A 15,256-nucleotide genomic window follows, 5' to 3' on the forward strand; every position below is an offset into this window, starting at 1 on the left:
AAAGGACAGGGCTGTGGCCCCCCCACACTCCCTAGCAGATCATTACATGGAGAAACCTTTGGAATGCAAGCATGCTGATCCACACAGGTATGCACACAGGTATTCACAGACGCGGACTAAAGCTTTCTTGGCTGCTGCCTCAAAGCACATTGTGCACTGTCTATCTTGCGTGCTGCACAATATCGTTTATTATTTAGTATCTACTGATATCTACTGCTAGCTAGTTTATTGTGATGGTGCTTTTTTTTTTTATTATGTTGCTCTTTGTTGTTTGCTGTCTCCTCTGTTTTTTTTTCTCCATACAGGTGATCCAGGAGTTGTTTTTTTTTTTTTGTTTGTTTTTTTCTCTCTTCCCCCCCTTTGGTTTTCTTTCATTCTTTCTCCCTGTCCTATCCCACAGTCATGTCTGTCCCGTTTGTAGCAACTGAAAATAAAATAAATTCATAATTATAATAAAGGTCAATCAAATGGACCAATATGGCAAGGCCATGATGATCCACTTGGTAAAATAAATCCGCTTGGCATCTTTCTTGGCCTTAAGACAACAATTCTGATGGTTAAAGATCCAAACGGGACACAGAAAAAAGATTTTAACATCTAGTTGGTATTGGTATGGTGAGTAGCCTTCAGTAATAGTAATAAATCACACAGCAATAGTACAGTAGTTGTAAAAGGCATGGTAATATATTAAGTAATCCAAAGTATTCAGAATACATTACTTTCATTGAGTAATGTAACGAAATACATTACAAAATACATTTTGGGGCATGTAATCTGTAATCTGTAGTGGAATACATTTTAAAAGTAACCTTCCTAACAATGGTTACAGACATGCTGTGGAAGAGAGACAGAGGTTAATAACAGATATGATTCAATGCAGAGAGGTCTGTTAATACATAGTGAGTGAGAAAGGAGACTGGAAAGGAAAAACTCAATGCATCATGGGAATCCCCCGGCAGCCTACATCTATTGCAGCATAACTAAGGGAGGATTCAGGGTCACCTGGTCCAGCCCTAACTATATGCTTTAGCAAAAAGGAAAGTTTCAGGCTGAAGAGGGGCCTGAAAACTGAAGGCTCTGCCTCCCATTCTACTTTTAAATACTCTAGGAACAACAAGTAGGCCTGCAGAGCGAGAGCGAAGTGCTCTAATAGGGTGATATGGTACTACAAGGTCATTAAGATAAGATGGGGCCTGATTATTTAAGACCTTGTATGTGAGGAGCAGGATTTTGAATTCTGGATTTAACAAGAAGCCAGTATTGACTGAAACTCTTCAAATAAACCATTCCTCTGCAGATGATCTGTTAGCTGTTTGACAACTACTCTTTCAAGGATGTTTGATATGAAAGGAAGGTTGGAGATTGGCCTATAATTAGCTAAGACTGCTGGGTCTAGAGATGCTTTTTAAGTAACAGTTTAACTACAGCCAGCTTGAAGGCCTGTGGTACATAGCCGATTATTAGAGATAGGTTGATCATATTTATATTGTTTATATTTAAGCCAGCTAAGTCCATGTGGTGTGACTGAAACACAGCGGAACCACAGATTCTGTGTTAGTGCCATTTTGTTTATTCTGGCTGCAGCTCTTGTCTGTCAGCCTCACGTCACACCACAAAAACTAACTCACAACAACCCCAATTCCTCTTGTGTAGGTCAGCGAAGGTAATTGCAGATGACGCGCAGGTGTGTCCGCCCTCCCTGCAAAGCACCACAGACCACGCCCACCACAGTCCAATAATAAGTTGAATGCTGTGTTGAAGGTGTCATTTTTAGTATTCTACATGGATGTTAAAAGCTGTGTAGAAAACTACGCAACTTTTGTAAATCACCCACAAAACAATGCTAAGTGTTTATTTTATTTATTTATTTATTTATTTATTTATTTATTTATTTATTTTATAAAGCACTTTTCATACAAAAAATGTATCACTCCCCACACTCTCATTAACATAAATGATGTGAATACACACATATCCCCCCCCCCACACACACACACACACACACACACACGCGCACACTTAAAGAGTAAAAATTGGGCTGGGCCAAGTGAGGAAACACTATAACAGGGAGCCGTCTGCACCGGGAGTCGGTCACAGACCGCAGCCTTCAGGCTGGGCACACAGCAGGAGGGAGGCCAAGGAGCCCCCCAGCCAGGCTGAGAGGACCCCAGAGACCCAGCAGCCACGGTCGATCACAGCCCCGGTGCAGAGAGCGCCCTCCGAGGAAACACTGGAGATATGACACAATAGGATATATACAGGGTAAAATGATAAAATAAATAAGAACAGGATACAATATAAATATAAATATAAATAGTCAAGTCAACTTTATTTGTCAATTCTGCCACATGTACAGGACATACAGAGAATAGAAATTATGTTACTCTCAAACCCTAGTGATTAAAAAATGCAAATAAAATAATTAAAAAGTAAAAATTTAAATAAATAAATAAATACAATACAATTTTACGTATAACAAAAAAAGCTATGCAATATACAATATTCAAGTAAGGAGGCAGAGTAGTGCAAATAGGCAAATAGTGCAAATGGAGATTTAGTAATGTACGGTAAGAGATAGTGTAACAACAAAGTCTTATGAGGTGATGGCAGTCCACTGCTCCACAAAGTGACTGGTAACTGGTGCAGGCCAGTGAGTGAGTCAGTGTGTGTGTGTGTGTGTGTGTGTGTGTGTGTGTGTGTGTGTGTGTGTGTGTGACAGAGTTCAGTGAGACTGTGGAGGGGAGAGGGGGCAGAATCGGGAGGGAGTTAAGCTTCCTGACAGCCTGATGGATGAAGCTGTCCTTCAGTCTGCTGGTCCTGGCCTGGAGACTCCGCAGTCTCCTCCCTGATGGCAGCAGCTTGAAGAAGCTTTGCATTGGGTGCGTGGGATCAGCCGCTATGCAAAGGGCTTTTTTAGTGAGACGGGTGCTGTAAATGTCCTGGAGGGAGGGGAGAGAGACACCAATGATCCTCTCTGCAGCCCTCACTATGCGTTGGAGGGTAGAGTAAGAAGATTAAAAAATGAATAAGAATAAAATCAATAAATATTAGGTAAAGCCTAAATTAGTAATAGAACAGGATAGAATAAATAAGCATAAAATAAATAAACGCTAAGTAAAAGCTAAATTAAAAAGGTGGTCTTGAGCCTGTTCTTAAAAACATGTACGTTCTCTGCGGCCCTGAGCTCCTCCGGCAGGCTGTTCCACAGACGAGGACCATACCACTGAAAAGCTGCCTCTCTGTGAGTATGTGTCCTGACTTTAGGGACAATCAAAAGGCCAGTACCAGAGGACCTCAGGGTCCGCGAGGGTTCGTATGGTAAAAGCAGATCTGAGAGATAAGAAGGCCCAAGACCATTAAGACATTTAAAAACCAATAAAAGAACTTTAAAATCGATCCTGAAACACACGGGGAGCCAGTGCAGCGATTCTAAAACCGCTGTGTTAGTCATTGTTAATGTTTAACACTAAGATACAGTTAAAAATATAACACTGTCTAAAGTGTAAATTTAACAGTCAGAAGACTGGACACATATAGACACTTTTCTAGTGTCGATTTAACACTACTGATTTTGTAGTGCAGATTTGATTTTCACCCATACCTGAACCAATGGCTTGGTGGTGTTCCAGGGTAGGATAGCAAAGCCCTCTTTTCCACTTTTTCCACGTACAAGCTGGCCACAGTGGGTGAAACTGGGGAGCCCACGGCACACCCATGTTTCTGCCTGTAGTACTGACCCTTGTATGTGAAATAGGTGGAATTAAGACACAGTTCCAAACGCAAACACACTCGGTCGATGCTGAGAGTGGTCCTGTTGCTGATTTCATTTATTGTGCAAATTTACTGTTTATAAGGTTGGGTTACCAAAAACGCCCAATGTATCAAATGCAATAAATAACATATGTAATAAACAACATGATATCACAAGGAAAATGTGGATTTTGTTAGAAGCGTTAATAAACATAAATCAGCTCCAAAAAACGGAATTTTCTGGCTATTTTTGGTGGGTTGGGTCTTACAGGGTGAGGAAGCAACCTCTTATTAACAAGTATAACAGCATTTACTCAATTTTTATTATTTAAACCGATCACATATTGTAAAAAAAAAATGCTTTAAAGCTTTTATTTACTCTTTGTTCATTAATTGTACAAGAAGAATTTTTGTTTTATAATTAATGACATAACTAAGGTTGATTTTACTTGTAGTGTGGCTGTTGTTAAATGAAATAAACCATGTTAGTCCACATTTGAATTTGTGTGTTTCTTCATGTTACTAGGAGACACTGTCAAAGTGTAGGTTAGAATAATAACTCCATCTACACTGATGTATGTTTTCCTCTCCAGTAACATTACACAAAAACTTCAGTCAAGTTTCACAGAGCCTAGTGAAGAGCTCAGATATTCAAATAAGAAGACTACAGTCCATTATCACAGGTATGTGTAGTCTCTCTGGTCATGCAACACAGAGCACCTGTATAAAAAAGCCCAAAGCCGACTGTACTTCCTCAGGAGGCTGAGGTCTTTTAACATCTGCAGGAAGCTCCTGAGGATGTTTTACCAGTCGGTGGTTGCTGGAGTACTTTTCTATGCTGTGGTGTGCTGGGGGAGCAGCACAGCAAAGAAGGACTCATCCAGGCTGGAGAAACTGATCAGGAGGGCTGGCTCTGTGGTCGGCATGAAGCTGGACACTCTGGTGACAGTGGCAGAGAAAAGGACATTAAAGAAACTGATGGACATTATGGACAATGCCAGACATCCTCTGCACACGGCCATAAACAACCAGAAGAGTCTGTTCAGTGACAGGTTGCTTCTCCCCAAGACAAGAACTAACAGACTTAAAAACTCCTTTGTCCCACACGCCATCAAACTGTTTAACTCCTCTCTGGAGGGGAGAGGGAGGGGAGACAGGAGGACAAAGGAGGGGGGAACAACTAAGCTGTAGTGCCTCTGCACCTCACTGTACAATACCTTGTGCAATACTTTTTGTAAATAGTCAACAGTGCAATAGACTCAATACTTGAAATGTGCAATTCACTTGTATTTTTATTTTTTATTCCTATTTATTCTATTTATCCCCTTCGTATATTTTATTTATATTTGTCTCTGTATTTATATATATGTGTGTGTGTGTGTATGTGTGTGTGTGTGTATAACTCTGTAACTTCTGTCGGTGCTGTGCTTTTTTGGAAATCGAATTTCCCAGAGGAACCCACCCGAGGGATTAATAAAGTTCTATCTAATCTAATCTAATCTCTCTTTAAAATCAGAGCTCAGGTCTTGTTGGAAGATGTGTTCTTTGAGTGCCCTTCTGTTTTAACTAATGCAGCTCAATATATTTTACATTTCAACAAATCTATTTTGTCTGAAAATACTTTAAAAACTTTGTAGCCTGATGCTCTCAGTAATTTCTAATGTAATGGTTCAGGTCAGTACTATAACAGTGAACAGCTTTAGTGAGCATTAATGTGCCACTTTCCTGTACAGAAGCAGAACGACCAGGTTATCTTCCTTACCTGGCTCCACTTACCGTAACATTGGCAGTAGTGCTGGGCAATCACACAAAGGTTATTGCAACATAAAGGCTTTGTGCTGTAAAAGCATGTCACAGGGTGTTTCTAACCACCAGGGGGCGGTGTAGGAATATTGATATATAAACACCGACACTGAGTCCACCATTATCAATATGATATTCTCAAGGTCTAAAGTCCTTCTAGCAGCAAGTCCTGGCAGTCAGGTCCATCCCAAAAACCTCTGAGCACTTATTTTATGTAAATTGTGTTAAATTTCAATGATCATCATCTCCAGTTTCCTCTGTATGTTTAATGGTTATTTCAGCAACCTTAGCTCATTTATTTCAAGTAATTGTTATTTCTGTTAGTATCCAGCAGCAGGATTTTTGGTAAAATGTTCTTCTTTTATCCTCTCTCTTCTTTACTTCTCTGTCCTTCTGAATTATTTTGGTAGCCTTTTGTCTTTTGTGCTTTGTATTATATATTTTGTCTCAACTGCCATCATTAATTTCAGATGTGTCCCCCACCTGTTTCCTGCATTACCGCTTGTATCTATTGTCTCGGTCCCTTCTCGTCCTTCTAGCTCCGAGTTCCCCTGTGTTTGTAGTCCTTGTGTTTATCATTCTAAGCATTTACCTGAATTCCCTGTTTTCTGTCACTGGTTTTATATCACCTGGAAAATCAATATTAAAGCTTGCTTTGCATTCTACTCCTGCGTTTGTGCCCATAGGGCAATAAGACGATCTATACAGCTCACGGTGGTTATCTTGGCTAATGAAGAATTAACAATGGGTAGAGGGCTTTCAATGTCACGGTCCTGGGTCTGTGACCCAGTGTTTTCTGTTTTGTATTGTTAATCTTTGATTTCATGATGTATCTTTGTTTATTCTTACGTTTTGGGCCTGTTATATTGTACCTCTAAGTTCAGTCTATGTATTGGGGTGTCTCGTGATGTCTGATTACTCCCAGCTGTGCTCTCCTTCTGTGTCTCATTTCCTCGTTGTCCCTCTGTGTATTTAAGCCTTGTGTTTTCCTCTGTTAGTTGCTGGTTTGTCTGCGTTATGGCTCTCCGGCATCTGTGGTCATTCCCTGCTTCATTCTGTGTCAACAGCCCACGTCTCCCTGCTTTGCCATTTCAGGTCTGTGTTTTGTTAGCTTTCTCCAGTTTAGGTTTTGATTAGTGTCCGTCTACTCCTTTCCCATTTCCGTTTGTATTCCACTTCATGAATAAACTCACTCGCATCTCAGCTGCCTGCATCTTGGGTCCTAATTCTCCAACCCCACACATCTGCCTCAGCGGACATGACATTGAAAGTGTACAGAGAATTGTTTCGAACTGTTTCAGTAAGACTCACCATTTTAAAAAGTAGATGCTAATTTTGGAGTGTTTTGGAAATATGAAATAAATTGATGTGCGCACAAAAAAGTTGTCTTTGTAGGTTCATTTTCAAAGGGGTCAAACAACAATACAGAGCACAGCAGCAGCCGTTAGGCATTTTACTTAGACAAATAACAAGCATAAAATCATTTATAGAGACAAGTTATCTACCTGCTATGGCCACAAAATGATGGCGCTATTTTTGTGCCACTATTCTGAGCGCACGTAAAAAACATTTGCAGGTGCAAGTGTGAAGAAAGTGAGAATTCAATTCAATTTTATTTATATAGCGCCAAATCACAACAAAAGTCGCCTCAAGGCGCTTCATAGATACAGAGAAAAACCCAACAATCATATGACCCCCTATGAGCAAGCACTTTGGCGACAGTGGGAAGGAAAAACTCCCTTTTAAGAGGAAGAAACCTCCAGCAGAACCAGGCTCAGGGAGGGGCGGGGCCATCTGCTGCGACCGGTTGGGGTGAGAGAAGGAAGACAGGATAAAAGACATGCTGTGGAAGAGAGACAGAGATTAATAACAGATATGATTCAATGCAGAGAGGTCTATTAATACATAGTGAGTGAGAAAGGTGACTGGAAAGGAAAAACTCAATGCATCATGGGAATCCCCCGGCAGCCTACGTCTATTGCAGCATAACTAAGGGAGGATTCAGGGTCACCTGGTCCAGCCCTAACTATATGCTTTAGCAAAAAGGAAAGTTTGAAGCCTAATCTTGAAAGTAGAGATAGTGTCTGTCTCCTGAATCCAAACTGGAAGCTGGTTCCACAGAAGAGGGGCCTGAAAACTGAAGGCTCTGCCTCCCATTCTACTTTTAAATACTCTAGGAACAACAAGTAGGCCTGCAGAGCGAGAGCGAAGTGCTCTAATAGGGTGATATGGTACTACAAGGTCATTAAGATAAGATGGGGCCTGATTATTTAAGACCTTGTATGTGAGGAGCAGGATTTTGAATTCTGGATTTAACAGGAAGCCAAACAGGAGAAATCTGCTCTCTCTTTCTAGTCCCTGTCAGGACTCTTGCTGCAGCATTTTGGAGTAGCTGAAGGCTTTTCAGTGAGTTTTTTGGACATCCTGATAATAATGAATTACAGTCGTCCAGCCTGGAAGTAATAAATGCATGAACTAGTTTTTCAGCGTCACTCTGAGACAGGATATTTCTAATTTTAGAGATGTTGCACAAATGGAAGAAAGCAGTCTTACATATTTGTTTAATATGTGCGTTGAAGGACATGTCCTGGTCAAAAATGACTCCAAGGTTCCTCACAGCGTTACTGGAGGCCAAGGTAATGCCATCCAGAGTAAGAATCTGGTTAGATACCATATTTCTAAGATTTTCAGGACCGAGTACAATAACCTCAGTTTGATCTGAATTAAGAAGCAGAAAGTTAGCGGCCATCCAGGTCTTTATGTCTTTAAGACATTCCTGCAGTTTAACTCATTGGTGTGTGTTATCTGGCTTCATGGACAGATAGAGCTGGGTGTCATCTGCATAGCAGTGTAAATGTATGCTATGTCTTCTAATGATGCTGCCTAAGGGAAGCATGTATAATGTAAACAGAATTGGTCCTAGCACTGAACCCTGTGGAACTCCATAATTAACCTCAGTGTGTGAAGAGGACTCTCCATTTACATGCACAAACTGGAGTCTATTAGATAGATATGATACAAACCACTGCAGCACAGTACCTGTAATACCTACAGCATGTTCTAATCGCTCTAATAGGATATTATGGTCGACAGTATCGAACGCTGCACTGAGGTCTAGCAGGACAAGCACAGAGATGAGTCCACTGTCAGAGGCCATAAGAAGATCATTTGTAACCTTCACTAAAGCTGTTTCTGTGCTGTGATGAGCTCTGAAACCTGACTGAAACTCTTCAAATAAACCTCTGCAGATGATCTGTTAGCTGTTTGACAACTACTCTTTCAAGGATGTTTGATATAAAGGAAGGTTGGAGATTGGCCTATAATTAGCTAAGACTGCTGGGTCTAGAGATGCTTTTTGAGTAAAGGTTTAACTACAGCCAGCTTGAAGGCCTGTGGTACATAGCTGATTATTAGAGATAGGTTGATCATATTTAAGATCGAAGAATTAATTAATGGCAGGACTTCTTTGAGCAGTTTTGTAGGAATGGGGTCTAAAAGACACGTTGATGGTTTGGAGGAAGTAATTATTGAAGTTAACTCAGAAAGATCAATTGGAGAAAAAGAGTCTAACTTAACATCAATGGTACTAAGAGTAGCTGTAGATAATATTACATCTGTGGGATGATTACTGGTAATTTTTTCTCTAATGATAAAAATTTTATTTGTGAAGAAGTTCATGAAGTCATTACTAGTTAACGTTAAAGGGATGGTTGGCTCAACAGAGCTCTGACTGTTTGTCAGCCTGGCTACAGAGCTGAAGAGAAACCTGGGGTTGTTCTTATTTTCTTCAATCAGTGATGAATAGTAAGATGTTCTGGCTTTGTGGAGGGCTTTCTTATAAAGCAGCAAACTATTTCTCCAGGCTAAATGATGATCCTCTAGATTTGTGACACGCCATTTCCTCTCCAGATTACGAGTCATCTGCTTTAGGGTACGTGTTTGAGAATTATACCACGGAGTCAGGTACTTCTGATTAGAGACCTTAGTTTTCACAGGAGCTACAGTATCCAGAGTCGTACGTAGTGAGGAGGTGAAATTATTAACAAGATGATCGACCTCTGTTGGAGCAGCGTTCAGATAGCTGCTCTGCTCTGTGTTGGTACAGGGCATTGAAGATGATAACAGTGGGTGGACTATATTCTTAAACTTAGTTACAGTGCTTTCAGAAAGACATCTACTGTGATAAAGTCTACTCTCCTCTGCTGTGTAATCAATTATTGTAAAAGTAAATGTTATCAGGAAATGATCAGACAGGAGAGGGTTTTCAGGAAACACTGTTAAATGTTCAGTTTCTATGCCATATGTTAAAACAAGATCTAGAGTGTGATTAAAGTGGTGGGTGGGTTCTTTTACATTTTGAGAGAAGCCAATTGAGTCTAATAACAGATTAAATGCCATGTTGAGGCTGTCATTTTTAGCATCTACATGGATGTTAAAATCACCCACAATAATTATTTTATCTGAGCTCAGAACTAAATTAGATATAAAGTCTGAGAAATCAGACAGAAACTCTGTGTAAGGCCCAGGTGGACGATAGATGATAACAAGTAAGACTGGTTTCTGAGTTTCACAGCTGGGGTGGACGAGGCGAAGCATCAGGCTTTCAAATGAATTAAAAGTCTGTCTTGGTCTTTTATTAATTAATAGGCTGGTGTGAAAAATTGCTGCCACACCTCCCCCTCAGCCTGTGCTTCGAGATTTCTGGTAGTTAGAATGACTCGGGGGTGTTGATTCATTTAAACTAACATAATCATCCTGCTGCAACCAGGTTTCTGTAAGGCAGAGTAAATCAATTTGTTGATCAATTATTAAGTCATGTACTAACAGAGACTTGGAGGAGAGAGACCTAATATTTAATAATCCACATTTCACTGTTTTACTCTTTGGTTCAGATGTGGATACTGTATTGTTCTTTCTTTGTAATTGTTTATGTTTAAGTTGTTTGTTGCTGGTTTTTAGTTTGTTTTTTGTCTTTTTGGAAGCTGACACAGTCTCTATGGAGATGGGTTTTTGGGGGGGTAGCAGGAGGAGAGAAGCTGCAGAGAGGTGTGTAAGACTGCAACTCTGCTTCCTGGTCCCAACTCTGGATAGTCATATTTTGGGGGGTTTAATAAATTTGTCCATATTTCTAGAAATGAGAGCTGCTCCATCCAAAGTGGGATGGATGCCGTCTCTCCTAACAAGACCAGGTTTCCTCCAGAAGGTTTGCCAATTATCTATGAAGCCCACAAGTGAAAAGAAATTTATTTTGAGCCAAGAAAAGCTAAATTTGAGTGAACAAAATTCATTGCTGCGTGCAAAAAATGGATTTCAGTGTTTGCTGTTACACACACACACACACACACACACACACACACACAAACACACACACACACACTCGCTCAGTTCTTGCATTTGCGCTCGCTATGTGTTGCTTGCGCTCTCAACATTTCTGCCTCTTTCTGTACACCGTTATATTATATATATCAACTCCCGTCAGAGTGATCGCAGTGTGGTGGATTTACCCGAAACCAGACAAAACGTGTTGGCCTGAAAATGCGCTGCAGATGGGTTCCTTCAAGCATTAAATGATCAGGTTAAAGAACAACTGGCGTCACGGGATGAGCCAGCTTCCTTCGAAGAACTGATCTCCCTCACTTTTCATATACTGACACACAGATGGGAGAGAGGGAGGCAGAGAAAAGTTATAAATATCCCAAACCTTCTGCCAGAACAGATTCTGTCTCCCTGCCAACCCATGCTTCCCCCTCCACTGCCTCTGGCTTTGATGCCTCACACTCAAGGTGATAAAGACATACTCCAGAGCAGAGAGAGAGTGGGGTGTTTTTACAGCGGTCGCTCAGGGCATTTCCTCACTACCTGCCAGGTGTCATTTTCCTGTGTCATTCAGTGGTGCATTTTGGTAATCTCAGTCTCTCACTGAGTGTTTGCCTGTGACTCGCAAGCATGTTATGGAGTAGGTGTGAGCTATTATCCACCATGATTCTTCTCTTCAACCACATTCGCATTTCTGACACCACCTTAAGAGAGTCCAGCTCCATCCCCACAACATCACTAGCCTTCTAGATCAGTTTATTGAGTCTGTTAGCATCTGCGACCCTCAGCCTGCTGCCCCAGCATGCATCAGCATAGAGGATAGCACTGACCACAACAGACTCTTAGATGGATGGATGTCACATCTCCGCATTTCAGCCATCCAATCAAGTCGCTGACATTTAATTATCCCATGTCCACCCGCACCTCATCTCTCCCTATCTGACTTACACTGTAAAAAATGTTTGTGAAATTAACAGTAAAATTTGGTGAAATCTTGTAATCAAAAAAGTGTAAATAGAAAAACAAAGCAATGTCTAATTTACATCAAAATTTTCTAAATAATACATATTCGACTGTAAAGTACTGAACCAAAAAAGATGTTAATTTTACAGGTTTGTATTTGCACGTTTTTTCAGATAGCTTGGTGTTAGGACGTGTTAGGGTGGAACGTTAACTATTAATATTCAGTTATTCACAAATGTTTGAACACATGTAAATCTTCATCTGTAGATAATGCAACTGACATTTATCAAAATTTTACAACTAAAACGAACCTGCCAATACTGACACATGCACACTTAACAGTCACCACCTCCTCTGGAGAGCTCAGCTCACAGTTGTGATGGAAAATCTTTCTGAGTGAGAAGAAATAATAAATATTCATTAAAAGAATGAAAGCTATCTTTGTGTTAGTTACTGAAAGGAAAAGAAAACAGACATCATCTTGAAAAGGCGATGCACATCACACTGCAGGAGCATCAAAGACAGAAAACAGTCTGTCTCGTTTCCTGCCAGGCAGAATACCCTGCAACTGGCACCTTTTCAGCATCTTTCTCACAGTAATCTTTCCACCCACAGTTTCCTGTTTACCACAGGTATGCAGCTTCAGCTGTTCTCTGTTAAATCTGGGTCAGGCCATTCAAGAACAGTATAGAAAAAACATAAAACAAAGAAAACACAACATAAGAAATATTAGAAATTGAATATTGAAAACCAAGTATTCAAAAAACAAATTTGTCACCACAATCACTGTGATTACTGTTACTCCCATCACAGTCTCAGAACAGAAAATAAAGATCTCATGAGCTCAGATTACTCAGTTTTTATTTGGTTTTGTAGTTTGTGTTGTTTTGGAGTCCTTTGGTTTGATTGGTATTTTGTTTTTTCACCAGGTCTCGTGACCATTGATTCATGGTAATGTACACAAACAGAATGTTTTCCAGGTTTCCATAGCAAAACTTTGCATTTGGTGCATTTGTCCTAACTCTATAATTTCCCTCCTGATTAATAGATTAAAAACAGAACCAGTTCAGATCTGTTCTTAGACGGTAGCAGCCTTACTTTTTTTTTTTTTTGTCCCGTTTGGATCTATAGCCATCAGAATTGTTGTCTTAAGGCCAAGAAAGATGCCAAGTGGATTTATTTTACCAAGTGGATCATCATGGCCTTGCCATATTGGTCCATTTGATTGACCTTTATTATAATTATGAATTTATTTTATTTTCAGTTGCTACAAACGGGACAGACATGACTGTGGGATAGGACAGGGAGAAAGAATGAAAGAAAGAGAGGGAGAGAAAGAAAACCAAAGGGGAGAAGAGACGGTGAGAAGGGGGGGAAGAGAGAAAAAACCCAAAAAACACCTGGGTCACCTGTATGGAGAAAAAAAAACAGAAGAGAAAGCAAACAACAGCCTTACTGAGCACGCACCAGCATCAAGCCTCCTTCACTGTTGGCAGGAAGTCAAAACAGGGTTTTGTGGTTTTGAAAGAACGACGTCACAGGTAGAAGAAGCAGAAATGATCTTCCTCTGAGAAGTGTCTGTTCTCCCCAAAGCTTTGAATAAACTTTATTAAGTTGACATGTCTGGTAATTGGTGCCTGTGATGAAGATGATGTCCTTTGATTTATGTTTGTGGAAGCAGAATTTCCTTTCCCCCCCCATAGTTTCTATCATCTTTCTCCACGTCCTCTCATTCAGCTGTCTTGTTCTGTGCGATGTCTTGATGTGCTGTTTGAAACCTCTCCATGTTGGCTTGAAAATTTAAGTTGAAAAATGAATAACTTGTTCACTTGAACAGTTTCAGATTTTGTGAGAAGCTCAGAATGTGACGTCTAAAATATATAACATTGAATGTGCATGTTAGGCAATAGTGTGCAATAAAAGGAAATACCAAGACCTATTCTGCTCTGCAGTGTGACAGCTACAGATAAAGTTTTGATATAATAGGTCTGTTGACTGACTCAGTGGATGTTTTTGTTTCCTGACTTCTTCCTGACTTTGAACAGGCCAAACTCTATTAATATTGTAGCTGTTTTTCAGTGTCACTGCCCATTTAAAGCTTTGAAGCATTTAAAGCTCACACTTTGATATAGTACTTTTAATACTAAACTACTGTACAAAGTAGAGATGGCACGATACCACTTTTTTATGTCCGATACCGATACCATAAATTTGGATATCTGCCGATACCGATATGAATCCGATATAGTGTTTTTTAATCAACAAAACTGTTTTTTAAATATCTTGCTGCATTTTGTATAAGTTCATACTCAAGTTTAAAACAACAACTACACTAAAGCTATTCTGTTATACCTGTATGCAAAAATAAATATTTCATAGTTCAGCAATACTGATCAATCTAATAAACTTAAACCTACACCATCCTCCCTATTCTGGTATTTTAAAGAGTACTTAGCGTAAATATTAAGCAACCTAACTAATAGGGTTCCAACTCCCAGCAACAACAAAAATAAATAAATAAAAAATAGGGAACCACCCCTCACGCTCCACCTCATGATGCTTAATCGACGTAATCAACCTTAATTTGATGCAGTGTGAAAAAAAATGCACAGAAATCAATTATTTTTCAAGAAATATTAAATAGATTCAACATCTTTCTTCAACAAAATTGCAGACTGCACAGATGGTACCTTCCCAAAGGAAAAAGTACTATAGCTTACTAGGGTATATATATTAGACTTAATAGTTACTATATACAGTAATGGACTTCTATTCATTTTACATCAAATTAAAACTTTGGGTGTAAGATTCAGATAATTACTTATTAAAAGCTCGACATTTTAAATGAGAATAAGAAAGAAAAGTATGTCTTTGTGCCCCCTTTTCCCTGTTCATGCCCTATCGGCCCCCCTGGCTAAACTTTGCTAGATCCGCCCCTGCACAGTTACCAGCCGTCAGCTACGTAGAAAAAGATCCTCGAGTAGAAAGTAATATTAAATAAATTCTAACAACAGCTGATCAAGCTTAAACGTGCTGCTGTTGTTCAGCCGCTGGTTTCCTCTTTCTGGTGCAAAGTGGGCCAAAAGCAAACAAGAGTCACGGACTCGCGACAGAAAAGCCGATCAGCTGATCATTGATCAGTTTCATGATTGAAGTAGCAGCAGGAGAGGCAGTCGCTCCATATATCGCTTGTTAAGCTTAATGTGGGAATGCTTTACAAACATTCAGAGATGGACTTACACACTTGCTTTACTTCTCTCGGGGATAACTTTGTCGGAGATGAAATGCCAGGTTGCTAGCGAAGCTCCACATGCTATCCAGACCACCGACAGGTCCCGCATGCCACAGCTGCTCTATCACGTGATGCATACTGCTCCGACTGCTAACGTTCTGAGGTGAGTTACTGCGTGCTGCAAGTTTTGTG

Source organism: Astatotilapia calliptera, chromosome 12 (genome assembly GCF_964374335.1).
Source record: "Astatotilapia calliptera chromosome 12, fAstCal68.1, whole genome shotgun sequence".
NCBI classification, from domain to species: Eukaryota; Metazoa; Chordata; class Actinopteri; order Cichliformes; family Cichlidae; genus Astatotilapia; species Astatotilapia calliptera.